The sequence below is a fragment of the Vicia villosa genome, linkage group LG4 (assembly GCF_029867415.1).
Source record: "Vicia villosa cultivar HV-30 ecotype Madison, WI linkage group LG4, Vvil1.0, whole genome shotgun sequence".
Lineage (NCBI taxonomy): Eukaryota > Viridiplantae > Streptophyta > Magnoliopsida > Fabales > Fabaceae > Vicia > Vicia villosa.
Window position 1 is genome coordinate 18730595 of NC_081183.1, and position 17857 is coordinate 18748451.

General features: G+C 37.5%; 1 pseudogene; it reads right to left on the bottom strand.

Moving 5' to 3' along the window:
- Positions 1 to 15193: 15193 nt before the first annotated feature.
- Positions 15194 to 16398, bottom strand: LOC131598925 (scopoletin 8-hydroxylase-like; annotated as a pseudogene).
- Positions 16399 to 17857: the final 1459 nt, after the last annotated feature.

The window sequence follows — 17857 nt, forward strand, 5'->3', positions numbered from 1 at the left end:
ATGATGATTGCCCCAATTCCATTGCCAAAAGCGTTTATTGCTCCATCGAAAATTAGGCCCCATCTTGATCCAGGATCAGGACCTTCTTCTGGTAATGGTTCGTCATAATCTTTCATCTTCAAGTACATGACATCTTCGTCAGGAAAGTCAAACTTGAGGGATTGATATTCATTAATTGGTTGATGCACCAAGTGATCGGCGAGAATGCTTCCTTTGACTGCTTTTTGAGCACGGTATTCAATGTCATATTCGGATAACAACATTTGCCATCGGGCAATCCTTCTTGTTAAGGCAGGCTTTTCAAAGATGTACTTGATCGGATCCATGTTGGAGATTAACCAAGTAGTATTGTTGATCATGTATTGGCGGAGACGTTTTGAAGCCCAAGCCAAAGCACAACATGTCTTTTCGAGCATGGAGTAACGAGACTCACAGTCTGTGAATTTCTTACTCAGGTAATAGATGGCATGCTTCTTCTTGCCGGTTTCATCTTACTGTCCAAGCACACAACCCATGGATTCTTCCAACACTGTAAGGTACATGATTAGAGGTCTTCCTTCAACTGGTGGAATCAATATTGGTGGTTCTAACATGTACTCTTTGATACTGTCGAACGCTTTCTGGCAATCTTCAGTCCATACAACCCCTTGATCTTTACGGAGAAGCTTGAAAATTGGCCCACAAGTGGCAGTCATTTGAGAGATAAATCTGGAGATATAGTTCAATCGTCCGAGAAATCCTCTTACTTGCTTTTCAGTTTTTGGTGCAGGCATCTCTTGAATAGCTCTGACTTTGTCGGGATCTACTTCAATACCTCTTTGGCTGACAATGAAACCCAAGAGTTTTCCAGATCTAACCCCAAAAGTACATTTGTTAGGATTCAAGCGAAGCTGATATTTCCTTAGTCGTTGAAACAACTTCAAAAGGTATTCAATATGTTATTCTTCTGTGCTGGACTTGGCTATCATGTCGTCCACATAAACTTCAATTTCTTTATGCATCATGTCATGTAAGAGAGTAGTCATCGCCCTTTGGTAAGTTGCTCCTGCATTCTTTAATCCAAACGGCATTACTTTGTAGCAAAAGGTACCCCATGGGGTGATGAAAGATGTCTTCCCCATGTCTTCGAGAGCCATCTTGATCTGATTATAACCGGAGAACCCGTCCATGAAGGAAAAGATGTTGAACTTAGCGGTGTTATCAACAAGCATGTCGATATGTGGTAATGGAAAGTCATCTTTTGGACTGGCCTTGTTCAAGTCACGGTAGTCAACACACATTCTGACTTTACCATCTTTCTTCGGAACGGGCACTATGTTGGCCAACCATTGAGGATACTTAGAGGTGACAAGAAAACCTGCGTCAAGTTGCTTTTGAACTTCCATTTTGATCTTGTTAGCCATATTAGGGTGAGTCCTTCGCAATTTCTGCTTGACTGGCGGACATTCTGGCTTCAATGGCAAGTAATACTGAACAATATTGGTATCCAACCCAGGCATGTCTTGGTAGGACCAGGCAAACACGTCAACATATTCTTTGAGCAGATCTATTAGTTTACTCTTGATATTAGTATCAAGCAGCGATCCAATGGTCACTTCTTTTTTGTCTTCTTCAGAACCCAAGTTGACTCTTTCTAAAGGCTCTTTGTGAGGCAGAATGGCTCTTTCCTCGTGCTTAAGTAATCGAGAGATCTCGTCCGGGATCTCTTCTTCTTCCTCTTCTTCGGCTTCGAACACAGGAAACTCAAAGTTGGGAGAGGGCATAGGGTTATTGCATTCAATGGGTTTATCAATAGTAAATCTGCATATATGATTTATATTTATTTCAGAAAATTTATGAATGCAAGTGTGTATGCAGATTTTTTTTTGAAAAGTTTTTTTTGGTTTTTTAGGATTACCATTTCCAGAAAAAAGCAAAAAATAAAACACATAGTGTAGGGAATTCAAAATGACACTTTATTTATGATTCATTTTTGAAACAAATCCCTAAACACAAACTCATTTGTCTTGGGCAGGACAAAGAGGGAAACTTTTAAAAACAAAGCCCTATACACAAACTTATTTGGGCAAAACATTTAAAAGCAAAGCCCTATAAAACATCTCTCTGCTTTGGGCCAGGCAGGAGGTCAAAATAACAGCGAGGTGATTACTTTGAGCGGCGAACAACATTCGGAACATCGACAGCTTTCTAGTAGCAACGAACTCCTCTGCGTATTATGTATTCAGGAAAATTCTCCTCAGAATTATCTTCAGTATTGACATTGACCGCTGGTCGAGCAGGATTTGAAGGTCCTGGTTTGTCAACCTTGCTCTTTGTAGAGTTGAAATGGTCTTCTTTTACTTCTTGAAGAGCATATGATAAGTCACAATCTTCAGAATTTTCAGGATGTACTTCCCAGTCTTCAGGATGAAGAGACTCATTGTCAGAGACACTTTTCGAGTCAACTGCCGGGCCATCTTCCCCTTCATCTTCAAAAATGGCATTTATGTGATAATAACCATCTTCAGGGTTGTCAATCTTGGTAGATGCATTGAAATTTTCAGTAATTTTAGGCTGCTGAGAAAATTGAGAGGGCTGATAAACCTCTTCTATTTGACTATTATATTCAAAGAAACCTCCCCATCCAGTTGGTTGGATATCTTCAATAGCAATCTTTGAACTTTCAGGTGCAGTGTATTTCACCATATAATCATATTTTCCACTTGGTTGTCCCAAGGTGTCCCAGATTTCTGCAGGAACAGGCTCAGTTTCTTTGCCTTTGGACTTCTCTGAAGGAGGATAGAACGGTGCATACGGTTCTTCCTGAGATATATATCCCGAGTCATTGAGATAACATTTCCATTCTTCTTCAGGATCAGGTAGACCTTCTTCGATGCATTCTTCGATAAGGACATTAACCTCTTGAGGAATTGGGTTAAGGAATCCTCCACTAATGAATGTATCTTTGATCGGACGAAGGGTTTCATCCTTCTTGGTGCAATTTGAGAATGTTGGTGAACATCCGAGTCTTGCTCTGGTTTCATTCTTGGTAGGGATCACAACTTGCCCCCAGCCAGTGGTAGTTCGATCTTTTACCACTTTCACTGCCTCTTTGTAAGAAGAAATTGACGCTTTCTTTTCGGAAAATTCATCTTCTAAAGAGAGACCTTGGAACTGCGTTCCTTCCACATCATCGGCGCTAATGAAAGAGAAATTGGATAAATGGCTCACCATCAAGGCTTGTTCTCCACTTATTGTCACCAATTTTCCATTTGTTACAAATTTTAACTTTTGATGGAGCGTAGAAGTTACTGCCCCTGCTTCATGAATCCATGGTCGTCCCAACAGACAGCTATAAGCAGCTTGAATGTCCATGACCTGGAAGGTGATTTGAAATCTATGTGGACCAATTGTCATGGGAAGGTTGACTTCGCTGATAACAGATTTTCGCGATCCATCAAATGCTTTGACTACTACACCACTGAACTTCATAGGCATTCCTTGGTAAGACAAACGAGCAAGAGTCGTCTTCGGCATCACATTTAAGGAAGATCCAGTGTCTACCAGCACGTTAGACAAAGAATCTGACTGACAGTTCATAGAAATGTGCAGAGCAAGATTGTGATTTCTGCCCTCCTCGGGGAGTTCTTCATCACAGAAGCTTAAATTGTTGCAAGCTGTTATGTTAGCTATTATCCCATCAAAGTGATCAACAGTCACATCATGATCTACAAAAGCTTGATCCAAGACTCTCATCAGGGCTTCCCTGTGGGCTTCAGAGTTTAAAAGCAATGAAAGTATTGAAATCTTTGAAGGAGTTTGAATAAGCTGGTCCACAATCTTGTATTCACTTCTTTTGATAAGCTTCAAAATTTCATCAAAATCAGGGTTGACATTGGTTCCACAGGATTGGCCAACATCAATGCTTGTATTACTGATAGGAGTTTCCACAGGATTCCCCACTGGTGTATTGACAGGATTTTGCCCGGTTGTAGGAGCAACAGGCTGCTTTGGAGGTAGTGGAGTATACACACGTCCACTTCTTGTTACGCGACTCACATCAGCGATGTTCACGACAGATGAAAGAGTAGGTAAAGGAACTTCTCGTCCATTCTTTATCATTGTTGCATTGTAGTTGTAGGGAACTGCCTTATCAGAGTCATAGGGAACAGGTCCAGGTAGACAAATGATGAAAGGAGAAATAGGAACCTTTGGCTTGTTGTAGGTAACTTCTATGCGCTCGGGCATGTTGAAATGAGGAACAATGACGTTAACTTTAGGCATTTCCGAGTTGATATCTGAGACTAAAAGCTCATGCGGATAACATCCTATCATGTTAACTTCATCTTCATTCCTATTTTTGTAGATCTGAATAGTACCATTATCTAGCAAAACTTGAAGATCTCTTCTCACAATCGAACATCCGTGAGGATCTACACAACATATACTACAGGAACCGTAGTGATGCTGGCGAAAATTTTGCCCTTGACAGAGAGTGGCGTGCATTTGTACCAAATCTGCTCTTGAGAAATTGATATCATAGATTCGGTATGGACCAGGACATCCATACACCATGTTTACAACATGCCCTCCATGATTGAGCAGCGGATTTGCTTGCACATTCAGATTCAAATTTCTGAAAGAGAGAAGATTAGATCTAACCAACCTCTGAACTTCATATTTCAAAGCTATGCAATGCTCAAGATCATGGCCAGGTGCTCCTTGATGATAAGGGCATGAGACCTCAGCTTTGTACCACCATGGGAGTTTCTCAGGTACTGGTAGTGGTGCTTTAGTTTGAACAAGACCTCTTTCAATCAAGGCAGGGTACAATTCTGTGTAAGTCATTGGAATCGGATCGAACTGTGGAGCTCTTTACACACGATCCTGATTGTTGTTAAACTGTTGAGCCTGTTGTCGAGGCTGTTGTTGTTGAAACTGCGGGGTAAATCCCGGATTCGGTGATGTATTAACGACCGGCACAATGGCAGCAATCTGTTGTTGATGATTGACGTTTCCTCTTGGCTTTCCTTGGGACACCATGTCAACACTTTGTTCTTTCTTCTTTTGGAAACCACTTCCGAACTTTTTGGTTCCACTTGAAGATCCACCTTCTTTAGTTAGACGTCCGGTTCGGACTCCTTCTTCTAGACGCATCCCCATGTTTACCATTTCGGTGAAATCACTTGGAGCGCTAGCAATCATGCGTTCATAATAAAACGAGCCAAGAGTATTCAAGAATATCTTTGTCATCTCTTTCTCTTTTAATGGTGGACTAATCTGAGCAGTAGTTTCTCTCCATCGTTGGGCATATTCTTTGAAAGCTTCATGATCTTTCTGAGCCATGGATCGGAGTTGATCTCTATCTGGAGCCATATCCGAGTTGTATTTGTATTGTCGGACAAAGGCCTCATCTAGGTCATTGAAAGTTCGAATGTTGGTGCTATCCAATCCTGTGTACCACTTTAGTGCGGCACCAGTCAAACTGTCTTGAAAGTAATGGATGAGCAACTGATGATTATCTGCATAACTAGACATCTTCCTGGCATACATTACAAGATGGCTTTGTGGACAAGAACTACCTTTGTACTTCTCAAAGTCAGGGACCTTGAATTTAGCTGGTATTTGTACACTGGGAACCAAGCATAATTCTTGGGCATTCTTTCCAAACAAATCTTTGCCACGAATAGCTTTGACTTCTAGTTGAATCTTGTTGAACTGTTCTTGGAGATCTTCCACAAGGTTACGCTGATTTGTGCTATCATCTTGATCATGATAAATCTCATTGCCACCATAAGGAACTGTGTGAACCGTAGGGGTCGGAGCTGTCATAGTGGGTTGAGAAAGTGCCATAGTGATTTGGGAAAAAGTTACCCCTGAATGTGGAGTGAACACTGAACCTTGTGTAGCAGGCGCTTCAGTTGTGGTTGTTTGAACCCCAGAGAAATTATGGCGGAAACCTGCACCAAAACTGAAAGGCGTACCCCAACCTTCTGGCATGGAGAAAGATGGAATGCTGAATGCAACTGTAGAAACTGGAGTAGTGGTCTCGGATATCACCGTTGCTTGACTGCTGGGTGGTGGCTGCTGATTCTGTGCGGCCATTAAAGAGTCAACCAGAGTAGTGAGACTTTCCAATTTTTCCTGAAGGGTGGTCATTGTACCACGAAGCTCAATATTCTCTTGTTCGGAGTGTTCCATTACTCTTCTTCTATTTGAACGAGTATTGTATCTGTGAACTGATTGCGAGCGCGGTCGAGAAACTTTGAGACGCGACAGCTTGACGATCTATTGGAGAAAGATCCAAAAGATGAGACTCTATACAACAGACTCGATATGCAGAATGATGTATGCAAAAAGAAGTTTATGATTTTTCCAAATATTTTAAAGATTATTTCCCTGCAAACATTCGAACATAAACTATTCTTTTATTGAAATAATGGGAAATGTTACAACATTGGAGCGTAGCTCCGTACAGAAGCAAATGATAAATGAAAAGCTAAACAAATCCTAAACATCCTCATCGGACGAAGAACCAAATGCATTATGCAGCTTGAGCTTCATGATTTCTTTCCCATAGTAAGCTTTCAACTCGGCCTTTTCAGTCCTCAGTTTGTCAACAACATTCTTCCAATTGTCAGGCATCGGAGCGTTGCTTGTCGAGCCTTCAAGATTTTTCTTGCTTTTTTGATGTACCTCCTGATTGCGGCGTCTTTCCGACGAATCTTCTCATCTTTACTCATGAGCCATCTGTCATACCCCAAAATTTGTCCAACATATTTATTCATATATCAATCCATCTGACTTTCAAATGCTCAAAAACACACAAGAAAGAAGCATGTAGTCTCTCTCCTAAGCAACAACCTCTAAACTAGGGTTTTGATTCTCTCAAAGTAAAATCAACTTCTGATACCTCAAGTGGACTTCATGGTCTCTCATATGCCTCATAGTATCCTCAGGCCAAGTTTCAAGCCCTGATTCAAAAGATTACTCAGTCAACTACTCAAACGATCAATAATCGACTGGTCGACCTAAAAGTCAAACTATGGTCAAAATACAGTTAAAATTCCTGATTTTTGGTCAACATCAACATTTTAATGTTAGATTCATCATTTGATCAAGGGTTGATCATGATTCATCAGGAAAAGATCAGAAATCAACAAATTCAAGAGTTTCTAAATTAGGGTTTCATAGGAAAAGTCAACTGAACTTTGACCAGACATAACTCCTACATGGAACATCAAAAATTTTCCATCCAAAGCTCAATTTGAATGAAATTGAATTCTCTACAATTTTGTCTCTCACATGCCAAGTCTAAAAATGCACCATTTGGGAGTTATGAGTCAAAACATTACAGGTCCTTCTAAGAGATCGCAAAAAGCCATTTTTTCTCAAAGCTCATAACTTGAGCATGGAATACTCAATTGAGATGAAACCAAAAGGAGGTTTTAGAGGACATCTTTAGCTTTCTAAAATGGTCAAGAACACTTTCATAGGGCTAAAATTGAGAGAGATATGCATAGTTGAAGTTGAGCGAGTTTCAAGAAATACATGAAAACCTAATTGAGTAATTTTGCGTTTTTGAATCAATGGGCCTAAGTTTTTGATTCCAAGCACATGTATAATACACAAAAAGGCCTACAAAACCATTATTATATTTTTGGCATTTTTATTTCTATTTATTTGAATTTTATTCATTTAAATGGCAAATAAATCAAGTAAAAAACCAAAAATAAGGAATTAAATCATGGGATTTTATTTTGGATCATATGAAAGCCCAAGAAACACCATGAGAACCATTGAATTTCGTTGAGGGAGAATTTGGAATTTTATTTTATTTATTTTTGATTTTTATTCAATTTAAATCAAAGAAAAATATGATAAATTCAAACTAATGAATGATTTGATTTCCTCAATCACAAAGCCATTCTTGAGGTTCAAGTGAATATAATATCTTGATTAAAGGAAGATTGAATCAATTATAGAAGGTTTTATGATGATTTTCCAATCAAATATCTTCAAATATTTCCTCTCACCAATCTCATGATTCAAGCTCTTATTTCCAACCCGAATTCTCTCCTCTATATAAACAAAACAACATCAGACCATAAGGGGACGAAAAAACTTGAGTAGAAAACCCTAACAAAGCTACCATAAAACTCAAGGAATTGTGGTAAACTCAAGGAGAATTTTCCAGACGTTTTTAATCACTTCCATTGATCCAGACTTGTTCCTAAGGTACTAAAGGGCGTTACCCGACTCAGATACTGATCCATGTCGTCTTGAAAGCTTACCCTCACGCTTGCACCATTGGTAAGAGTTCTTGGGATTTCGAACCTTTCATGTATATCGTTTTTATGAATTTAATGCATATATAATTGTTCATGGACATGTTTGGGATTGTTCAGAACCTTTGTTTATAAGCTTTAACGCTGGAATGACCAAGTGCCATGGCTAGGGCATATTTCCTCTTCTTCTTCGTATCGTGTTTTGCAGGTAATTACAGTCCAAACCGATGCCATAAACGGACTCAGGAGGTCCGGTTTAGGGGGGGGAGTACCCTTTTGCACTTTTATTCGTAAGGTTTTGCAGGTTCCACAGTTGCAAGTTTAGCCATGGAGAATTGCAACAAAATCCGCAGGTAAATTTGTGGGAGATTCCGCAAGAAAAGCTGCAGGGGCGTGCGAAGAAGATAATGAATAGTATCCTCGGACCCAGTAGCCACATGCGTGTTTCGTTCCCATTGGTCCGTCAACATTCCCACTTCCTCTCTCTGCGCGTGTGGATTCGTGAGTGGCTGGTCAAAAATTCCGCTTTCTCTCTCTGCCAACGATTGGCTGTGGAAAAAACCCAAGGGACCCACTCTTGACTTTTGTTTTGAATTTCTCATTTGAATTATATCTGATATATATTAATCCAATTTTGTTTAATAAACGAATCAAACATACAGCGCGGTTGGTCAAGGAATGGAACGGTTGAGGCTCAAAACCTGGGTTCGATTCCCTGGTTAAACATTATATTTTTACAAAGTGACTTATGGCGGATTCAATGGTACTCCTCCACGCGCGCTCACCCTACTCCCTCAGATCCCAGCCGCTAGATTGCTGCGTAAATTGATCCAACGTTCTAAGGCTTGCATGCGCACCATACTCCTTCAAGACTCTACTACACTGAATCCAATTCGCCCCCAGCCAGCTAAGTTCACCAATCCTCTTTTATTTTATTTTATTGTATTTTTGTTTTGTTTTATTTCTATTAATTCAAAAATTATTTCAATGCTATTTATTTGTTTATTCAATAAATTTTCTTTTTATAATTTTGATAATACTTATTTTATAATTAAACAATTGATTTGGGTTTAATTGTTAATCAAATTAATTTAGTGTTTAATTATTTGATTAGAAAATTTCTTTTAATGGATTAAATTAATTATTAGAATTAGATAATTTAATCGAAAAACTTATTTTTGTCAACTTAATTAATTGAAAATTGATAATTAATTTTTAGGTTTGTTAACCTCGATTCTTTTATAAACTCTAGAATCCTCAGGTGGGTGTTATCCGATAACGCATTTTTAGCCATATAAACATTGTAGGTCACAATCAGTTTTCTTGAATAAACCTTCAGTTTTCTTGAATAAACCTTTGGTTTAAGGGTAAGATTTGTGAACCTTTTTATAGATCATTCATGCACTAACGTTTTTCTCCGTGGCGGATTTTCAGGGTTAATCAAAGATCTCCGACAACGCGCCATGCCAATAAAAAAGCTAAGTCCCTATTTAATAATTATTTTAGATGTTATTTATTTTACCTTATAGAATGTAAATTAGGGTTTACTTTCAAATGTTAAAGAATTCCGTTTACACTTAATCCTATTATTTTCATTGCATTTTTCAGGGTCAATCAAGAATTCGAAGAAGATCAAGGCTCAAGAAAAATTAAATTAATTATTTATCTTTTTGTTCTCTGTTTTAATTCCCCCATCCCCGCAGGTGTTTATTGTAATAGCGTAGGACCTTTAATTTCTGTCTTTAAATTCTGCCATTTTAACTGCGTGGTTAGTAAATAGGGAGTGAAAAGATAATCAATCAATCGCTAGCAAATCATAATGCAAGATAAATACTTGAATCTAACTCACATGATTGTTACACACACTCACCTTTAGGGTACCTCTCTTGTTGCCTGTTGCCTTCAGTTTCGATCAAAATAGTCAAGTCCCTCGGATATAGGGATACCTTAGCACATGTTGCCTACAAATTCAAATCATCATAGTCCCTCGGAATAAAAGATCATGGTCCCGTCGAGTTGCCTACGATAGAATGATCTCGTCCCTCGAGTTGCCTCGATAAATGATGATAGTCCCTTTGATTGCTAAGGTATCTTTACTGTTGCCTAAATGACTATTATATCCTTCCCCGAGACTACCTGCCCTCTTTATGGCAAGGGACAGTCTTGTGGCGAATGATTACCTACGATGACCCTTCGATGACCCGTACATCCAATTGAAAGACTTCCTGCCCTCTCATGGTATGGATAGATCCTTTCGCCCGAAAGACTTAAAGAACAAGAAAGACAACTTAGGGTAGGTAGTTCTTAATTGCTTGCTCACACATTCAAAATCAAATGCTTTTCACACCTCTCTTTTCAAATACTTTCAAACAAGGCTACGCTTATTTACAAGCTAGAGTCCTTAAACGAAATCTTTTACTATTCACACACGACACTTTTCAAGCAATTCAAACAAACAAGTGAGCTAAGCAATTAAGAGCCCATGGAAAACCATGGATGCAAAGGGTGCCTTACACCTTCCCTTTGTATAATCTACCCCCCGAACTCAAAATCTTCCAAAGGTCTTTCCTGTTCTTTTTGCCTTTCCAATTGGATAAAATAAAAGTTGGTGGCGACTCTTGCTTACCGCGACATTTCAAATAAAGTCAGTTCACCGTATTACACCATCCATCTTGATAATAGAGAGTTTCTTCGTGATCTTTCACCCGTTTCTTCAACTTTCTGTTTTCCACATCAGTTTTACGAAACTTTTCTTCCCAAGCGTCTTTTTCTAACTTCATCTTAGCCAAAGTCTCTTGGTATTCTTCCATAGTATTAATGGGAAAATTGGGTAGTTGAGATACAACAGGGAACATGGGTTTTTCATAATCATAAGGCATTTGAAACTCCCTTGCTCTTTTCTTCACCCAACAGGTATAGGCATCCGTAGCAATGCAGTTCCTTATCTCACCTTTTTCTTTTCTTCGGACGTCGTACCAAGCTCTTACCATTCTTGTCTTCAACCCTTGAGGATCCTCCCCTTCTTGGTAGAAGTAGCTTTCTACTGCGAGTCCAATAGGTTTAACTGAATTTGCATACCCGAGTTGTCGTCGGACTAGGACCGGATTGTAGTTAATTCCTCCTTGTGTACCAATGAGGGGTACGTTGGCGAACTCTCCACAACCATCAATGGTTTGTGTACCGCAGCGGGCCAGAGTATACCAATGGATATCATTATTAGTAAGGGACATAAGTCTTCGAGGCCAACGCAAACCTTCTCGGTTTTCCGTAAAAATATGAGACTTATGTAAGTGTGAAATTTTCTTAAGTCAGGTCCAAATCCGACTTAAGAAGTCAAAACTTCTTATGTCGGTAATTCTTAGGTTAGACTCGGAACCGTCTTAAGAAGTCATTTTTAACCGACTTAACAAGTGTTTTTTCTACTAGTGCCTTCTCGGTTTTCCGTAAAAATATGAGACTTAGGTAAGTGTGAAACAATCCATTTGAACAAAAGAGGTGCACAACATACAATGATTCCATCGCCTTGGCGATTCCTGTGATGAATAGAGAAATACATGTCACCAAGCAAAGTCGGAACAGGATTTCCAATCAGAAAGATCTTTATGGCGTTGATATCAACAAAGTCGTTGACGTTGGGAAACAGAACCAATCCATAGATGAGCAAGGCTAATACATCTTCAAAAGCTATCATGCTACCAGTTTCGATGAAATCAAAGGCTTTCTTTATTAGAAACTGCGAAGTCAAACCCGGATGGTTTCCTTTGGTAGTCTAATTACTCTCTACTTCAGATTTCTTCAAATGGATACCTGCTGCAATGACTTGTGACTTAGGTATGGCTTCCAAACCATTGAAAGGTATTTTGTCAGACACAGGAATACCCAAAAGATTGGCATATTCTTCCAAGGTTGGTACCAACTGGTAGTCTGGAAAGGTGAAACACCGGTAGACGGGATCATAGAACTGAACTAGAGTTTTGAGAAGTCCTTCATCAACATGAGTGTTCAAGATAGGCAAAAGCTTTCCATGGCTTTTCCTAAAATCGGAAGGATCTTGTACAAAAGATGCTAACTCTTTCAGTCTTTCCACATTAGGCGCTTTGAAACCGTACCTCTTGGTATGCCTTTTTACCCACTCCATAACTTAATCCTATAATGTTTGCAAAGAAAAATTTCTCTAAATTTTTTTTTGGAAAAATCATGTGTTTTTTTTTTGAAGATGGATTTTCTAAGAATGTATGAATGCATGGATGCATGAATGCCACATATACAAACATGGTAAGGCAAACATGATACGGCAAACATGGTAGTGCAAACATAGTTCTACAAACATGGTAATACAAACATGGTACACACAGGTTCAAAGGTCCAGCGTCATGAGCATGAGGTCAGAGAACCAAACATGGGATAGTACTAAGGTTTAATCACCTGCACAACATGTTCTACTGATACGTCAGAGTCTACATTTTTCTTTCGGATATTACCGGCTTGCACAACTGAACTTGTGAGCTAGCAATATTCTCAAGAAAAACTCGTCTGAGTGTGGCTCTCCGCATGACAACTAATCCAAGTCTTCACCTGAATAGTTTCTGCGCCACAACCTAATAAGGTCAGGATGGGTTATGGGTTCTACAGCCAACTCAGCTTCTACAGTTCAATGAAAGCAATAATGTCTTCGCAACTGAACTTGCTAAACATATACTACCAACAAGGAACCTCCACTGAGCGGAAGGATTCTCATGCCAGCTTTTTAAGGACTGACTCCTTGTATGCCATACGTGACTATAACCTCCACCTAATTCTTATGTGTACTTAATCCGGGTTAGGATTTGTCCATAATGTATCACTTGTAACAGAATCACACAAGTAACAGAACCAAAGAACAACACATGTAACAAGAATGAAATAAAAACAAAACAATTAGAAATAACCCTTTCTTTGAAACAATAAAAAGTTTTGTCCCCAGTGAAGTCGACATTTTTCTGTCGCGGGGAAAAATCGTGTCTTTTTCGGGATGAAACACCTGATGCCTTCTTTGGGCTCGAGTGCTCAAGAAAATGATTTTTCTTTGGTTTTTGTCACGACCAAAATTTTTATTGTTTCCAAAGTAGGAAAAGGAAAAAAGTTGCAATAACCTAAATGAGATGCAAAGCCCAAAACTAAAAGCAATGCAAAAGTGGGAGAGAGATTCCGGGTAAGAGGGTTGGTTATACGAAGGGAAGGTATTAGCACCCAACATATCTATAGTACTCTATAGGTTTCTTTATTATGTTTGTTTCATTCTATGTTATGGTGGGGGGTTCTTGTGAAATAGGTGGGACCTAAGGTGTTTGTTTGATTATGCTCGCAAAGATCACCGCGATCCTCTGCATACATATCCCTTAGAGGGAATCAGAGCATCTGTAGCTCGGGGTATACGGGTGCTAAGGTTTGAGTGGTTTGAGGGAGAAGTTTTGCTCGCCAAGGATACGACCTTGTGCCTACGTATTCTCAAAGGTATTTTGAGAAAGTCAGAGCAATCGTAGTTCCCACTTGTGCTAGTGGAAGCAAAGGATAAGAGACAAATGCCATCTTAATGTTCGATGTATCTAATCTATATCATCACATACATCTGTTTTATTTTTGTTTGAAAATCTTTTCATTATAAGCCATGGGCTGTGCCACTTATGGTGCTTAGAATGATAAAGATGTTTTTTTGTTTAGCCAGCCTTGTGGCAAAAACAAGTTGATTAGCCAGCCTTGTGGCAAAAAATTTCAATGAAGTCAGCCTTGTGACAAAAATTTTTGATTAATTTGCCAGCCTTGTGGAAAAAGTTTCGACGAAGCCAGCCTTGTGGAAAAAACTTTGATTAATCAGCCAGCCTGGTGGCAAAAGGTTTGATTGATTAGCCAGCCTTGTGGCAAAAAAGTTTGATTGATTGCTTGTGATGATATAGAAGAGATACTCCTATCATAGAGATGAAAAATGTCTAATATCCTAGGGTATTTGATTTGGATATTGGGGATGCTTATAAGAAGCCCGTGGGTCCTTGTACAAATCCCAAGAGGAGGCTATCCGAGGGTCCTTGCATTGTAAGCCCAAGAGGAGGCTATGGGAGGGACAATCGAGGGTCCTTGCGTTGTAAGCCCAAGAGGAGGCTATGGGAGGGACAAGTCGTTTGTACAAAGCCCAAGGGGAGGCATGGTATAGTTGGTTTGAGCTCTTAGAGCGATTTCACCGGGAAACCATACTCTATATCCTAACCTAAACTAGGGAGATTCTTTGCACGAAGCCCAATAGGAGGCTATGGGGAACTTAGTGTTGTACTAAGTTGAACAAGCATATACACACAATCACAAATATGAACAAGTACGAACAAATATGAACAAGTACATGAACAAATATGAACAGTTATATATATATATATATATGACAAAGTGTGTGTATATAATGGAGTTTATGAAGGAAATATACCTGTAAGCATGATCCATTTGCATAAACGGGGCTCGGGACTTATACTCGGGGAGAGGCCCATTGAGTTCATTCAAAGCTATGTAAACAAATATTTACAAAAGGGCTTGGGACTTATACCTACATGGAGGCCCATGGTATTTTTGGGAAGATTTAAAGAAAACCTTCATTTTTGATTTGTTATTCGAGGTTAAAAATCAAATTGATCAAGGTATGTACAAAAAGGTGTATGTACAATGAAATACCTAATTTCATGCAAAGGAATGGGACTTATACCTATGTGGAGGCCCATGTTTTATTTTATAAAACATGGTTGATTGTTTTGTAAAAAAATACTACTTTATATATATTGCTCTCTTGCTTATTAAAATGAAAATACACCAAAGTCTTTATAAAGACCCAAGATACTACTATTCTAGGAATTAAAATGCAACTAAGTTCTATTAAAAGACCACTAACCTCTTGGCCTTTCCACTACAAGAACTTTTTATTTGTCCACTGACTTCTAAATTAAAACTCATTTAAAAAATTAAACACGTACTTCATACTCTCTTTTATAGAATTATTAAGTAGAGTTGATTTTTGCAAAATCAAGAGTCTTTTTTCCATAATGAGAACTCCTAAAGTAGTTGTCCATATAATCCTGCCACAGGACATCTCTATAACCAGCAAATCCATCTTTCTTCACCAATTATGGAAATGGGCCAATCCTTTCAGTAAGCATAGGAAGACTGAACATTGGAACTGATACTCTTGATTGTGTAGAAGTTGTCAGTACTCTATGTTCAACACTTTTATATTTTCCATTGCTAAGTACCCTCAAGTAAAATACAAAAGGATTATTAGTTATGATGCAAAGTACATTAGTACAATTTTAAGATTTTAACTATGTCGTATTTTTTGATTTAAAGATATATCAAACCTCTAAAGCATCACCAACATTGATGACTAAAGCTTCCTGGATTTGGACATGCTGGATAGTAGTTCATGTAAACCATCTTCATACCAATAAGACTCTCCATTTTTTACTCATCTAGTTTCACTCCAAGTTTATCAATTAATATTTTTAATAAGTCTCTCACTATCTTGGATGATAACTTCAAATATTCAAGTGCAACTTCCCTGCAAATTGAGAGAAATAAATAATTCAAGAAAACCTGTAATGTCTAATATGTATGCTATATTAGATTGGACTTACTTGCATATATTAGGCCAATGTTGAAGAGCATCTTCATCACAACTATAAACCATATTGATATAATCTTTCCATTCCAACACTTTTTCTAACTCAGGTACAAAGCTAGTTTTATATCTACTCGCACTATTGCGGTAAATAACTTTCTCCTCTGGTGGCAAGTTTAAGAAAGAGTATGCTGAATCTTTAAGTGATTCCAACAACTCGGGAGGAACACAATGATTCACTACTTGAAATAATTCAAGTGTCTCAGCAGCTCTAACAATTTCATCCACCACTTTTTCATGTTCTGGCCCATTGAGTTTTGATAAATCAATAGGTTGAATTTCACATGGTTTTGAGTTTAGTTTGTTGATTCTTTTGTTTATGGGTTGTATGTATATCTTTGGAACCTCTGATAAACCTGAGTCAACTAAACCTTTGATCTCATTTCCATCTTTTACAACAAAGTTGTACAATGAATGTGAGGAGTTGGAAATTTGTGCCATGAAAGTGTGCAATTTTTTATGCTTGGATTAAGAGGAAATTGTTGTGAAAGAAGGAAACTTATTAACGAATGTAGCATGAGTTATATGCTTTTATAAGTCTTCGTAAGTGAAAAATAATACACATAAGGAGTTCAGCCACGGTTAAAAAGTAAGGAAAAAAACGGTTTAAAAGTATATTGACATAAGGACTAATATGACTTGATTAAATTTAGTAAAAAATTAAATAGATACTATTTTTTATTTATGAATTTATTTGACCTCTCCAATTTTTGTGAGGAACTAAAATACTAAAATAGTTATTTACCTTAAAATAAAAGAACAAAGCACAAAAAGTAAAAGAAAATTACACAAAATTCAAACACAAAAATTTGTATTGATAATATCAAAAAATGATATATTTGTAAAGACTAATCACATAATTAAACCTTAAATAATTAATCTTTCAAAATAAAAAATATTCATTTGAATTCTTTCATAGTAGCTATCATTCTTCGTACCTTTCTATGTCTCGATACTATCTCATCTTCTCTTCACCAATAAAAGAATTAGATTTTCTTTCTCCCCAAATTACTATGGCCAAATATACAACATCCTCATCCACTCTCATTTTATTTTTTGTTTTTGTTTGTTGCACCATTCTCATTCCCCAATATTGTTTTTTGTTTTTGTTTGTTGCATCATTCTTATTTCCCAATATTATTTTTTTGTTTTTGTTTGTTTCACCATTCTCATTTTCCAATATTATTTTTTATTTTTGTTTGTAGGACCATTCTCATTTACCAATATTATTTTTTGTTTTTGTTTGTAGGACCATTCTCATTTACCAATATTATTTTTTGTTTTTGTTTGTAGGACCATTCTCATTTACCAATATTATTTTTTTGTTTTTGTTTGTTGCACCATTCTCATTCCCCAATATTATTTTATTTTTTGTTTTTGTTTGTTGCACCATTCTTATTTCGCAATATTATTTTTTTGTTTTTGTTTGTTTCACCATTCTCATTTTCCAATATTATTTTTTATTTTTGTTTGTAGGACCATTCTCATTTACCAATATTACTTTTTGTTTTTGTTTGTAGGACCATTCTCATTTACCAATATTACTTTTTGTTTTTGTTTGTTGCACCATTCTCATTCCCCAATATTGTTTTTTGTTTTTGTTTGTTGCACCATTCTCATTCCCCAATATTGTTTTTTGTTTTTGTTTGTTGCACCATTCTTATTTCCCAATATAATTTTTTTGTTTTTGTTTGTTTCACCATTCTCATTTTACAATATTTTTTATTTTTGTTTGTAGGACCATATTCATTTACCAATATTATTTTTTGTTTTTGTTTGTAGAACCATTCTCATTTACCAAAATTGTTTTTTGTTTTTGTTTTTTGCACCGTCTGCCTTAACAACAATATTTTTTTGTCTTAAGAATCCAATGTATATGACCATAAATGTCATAACTCAT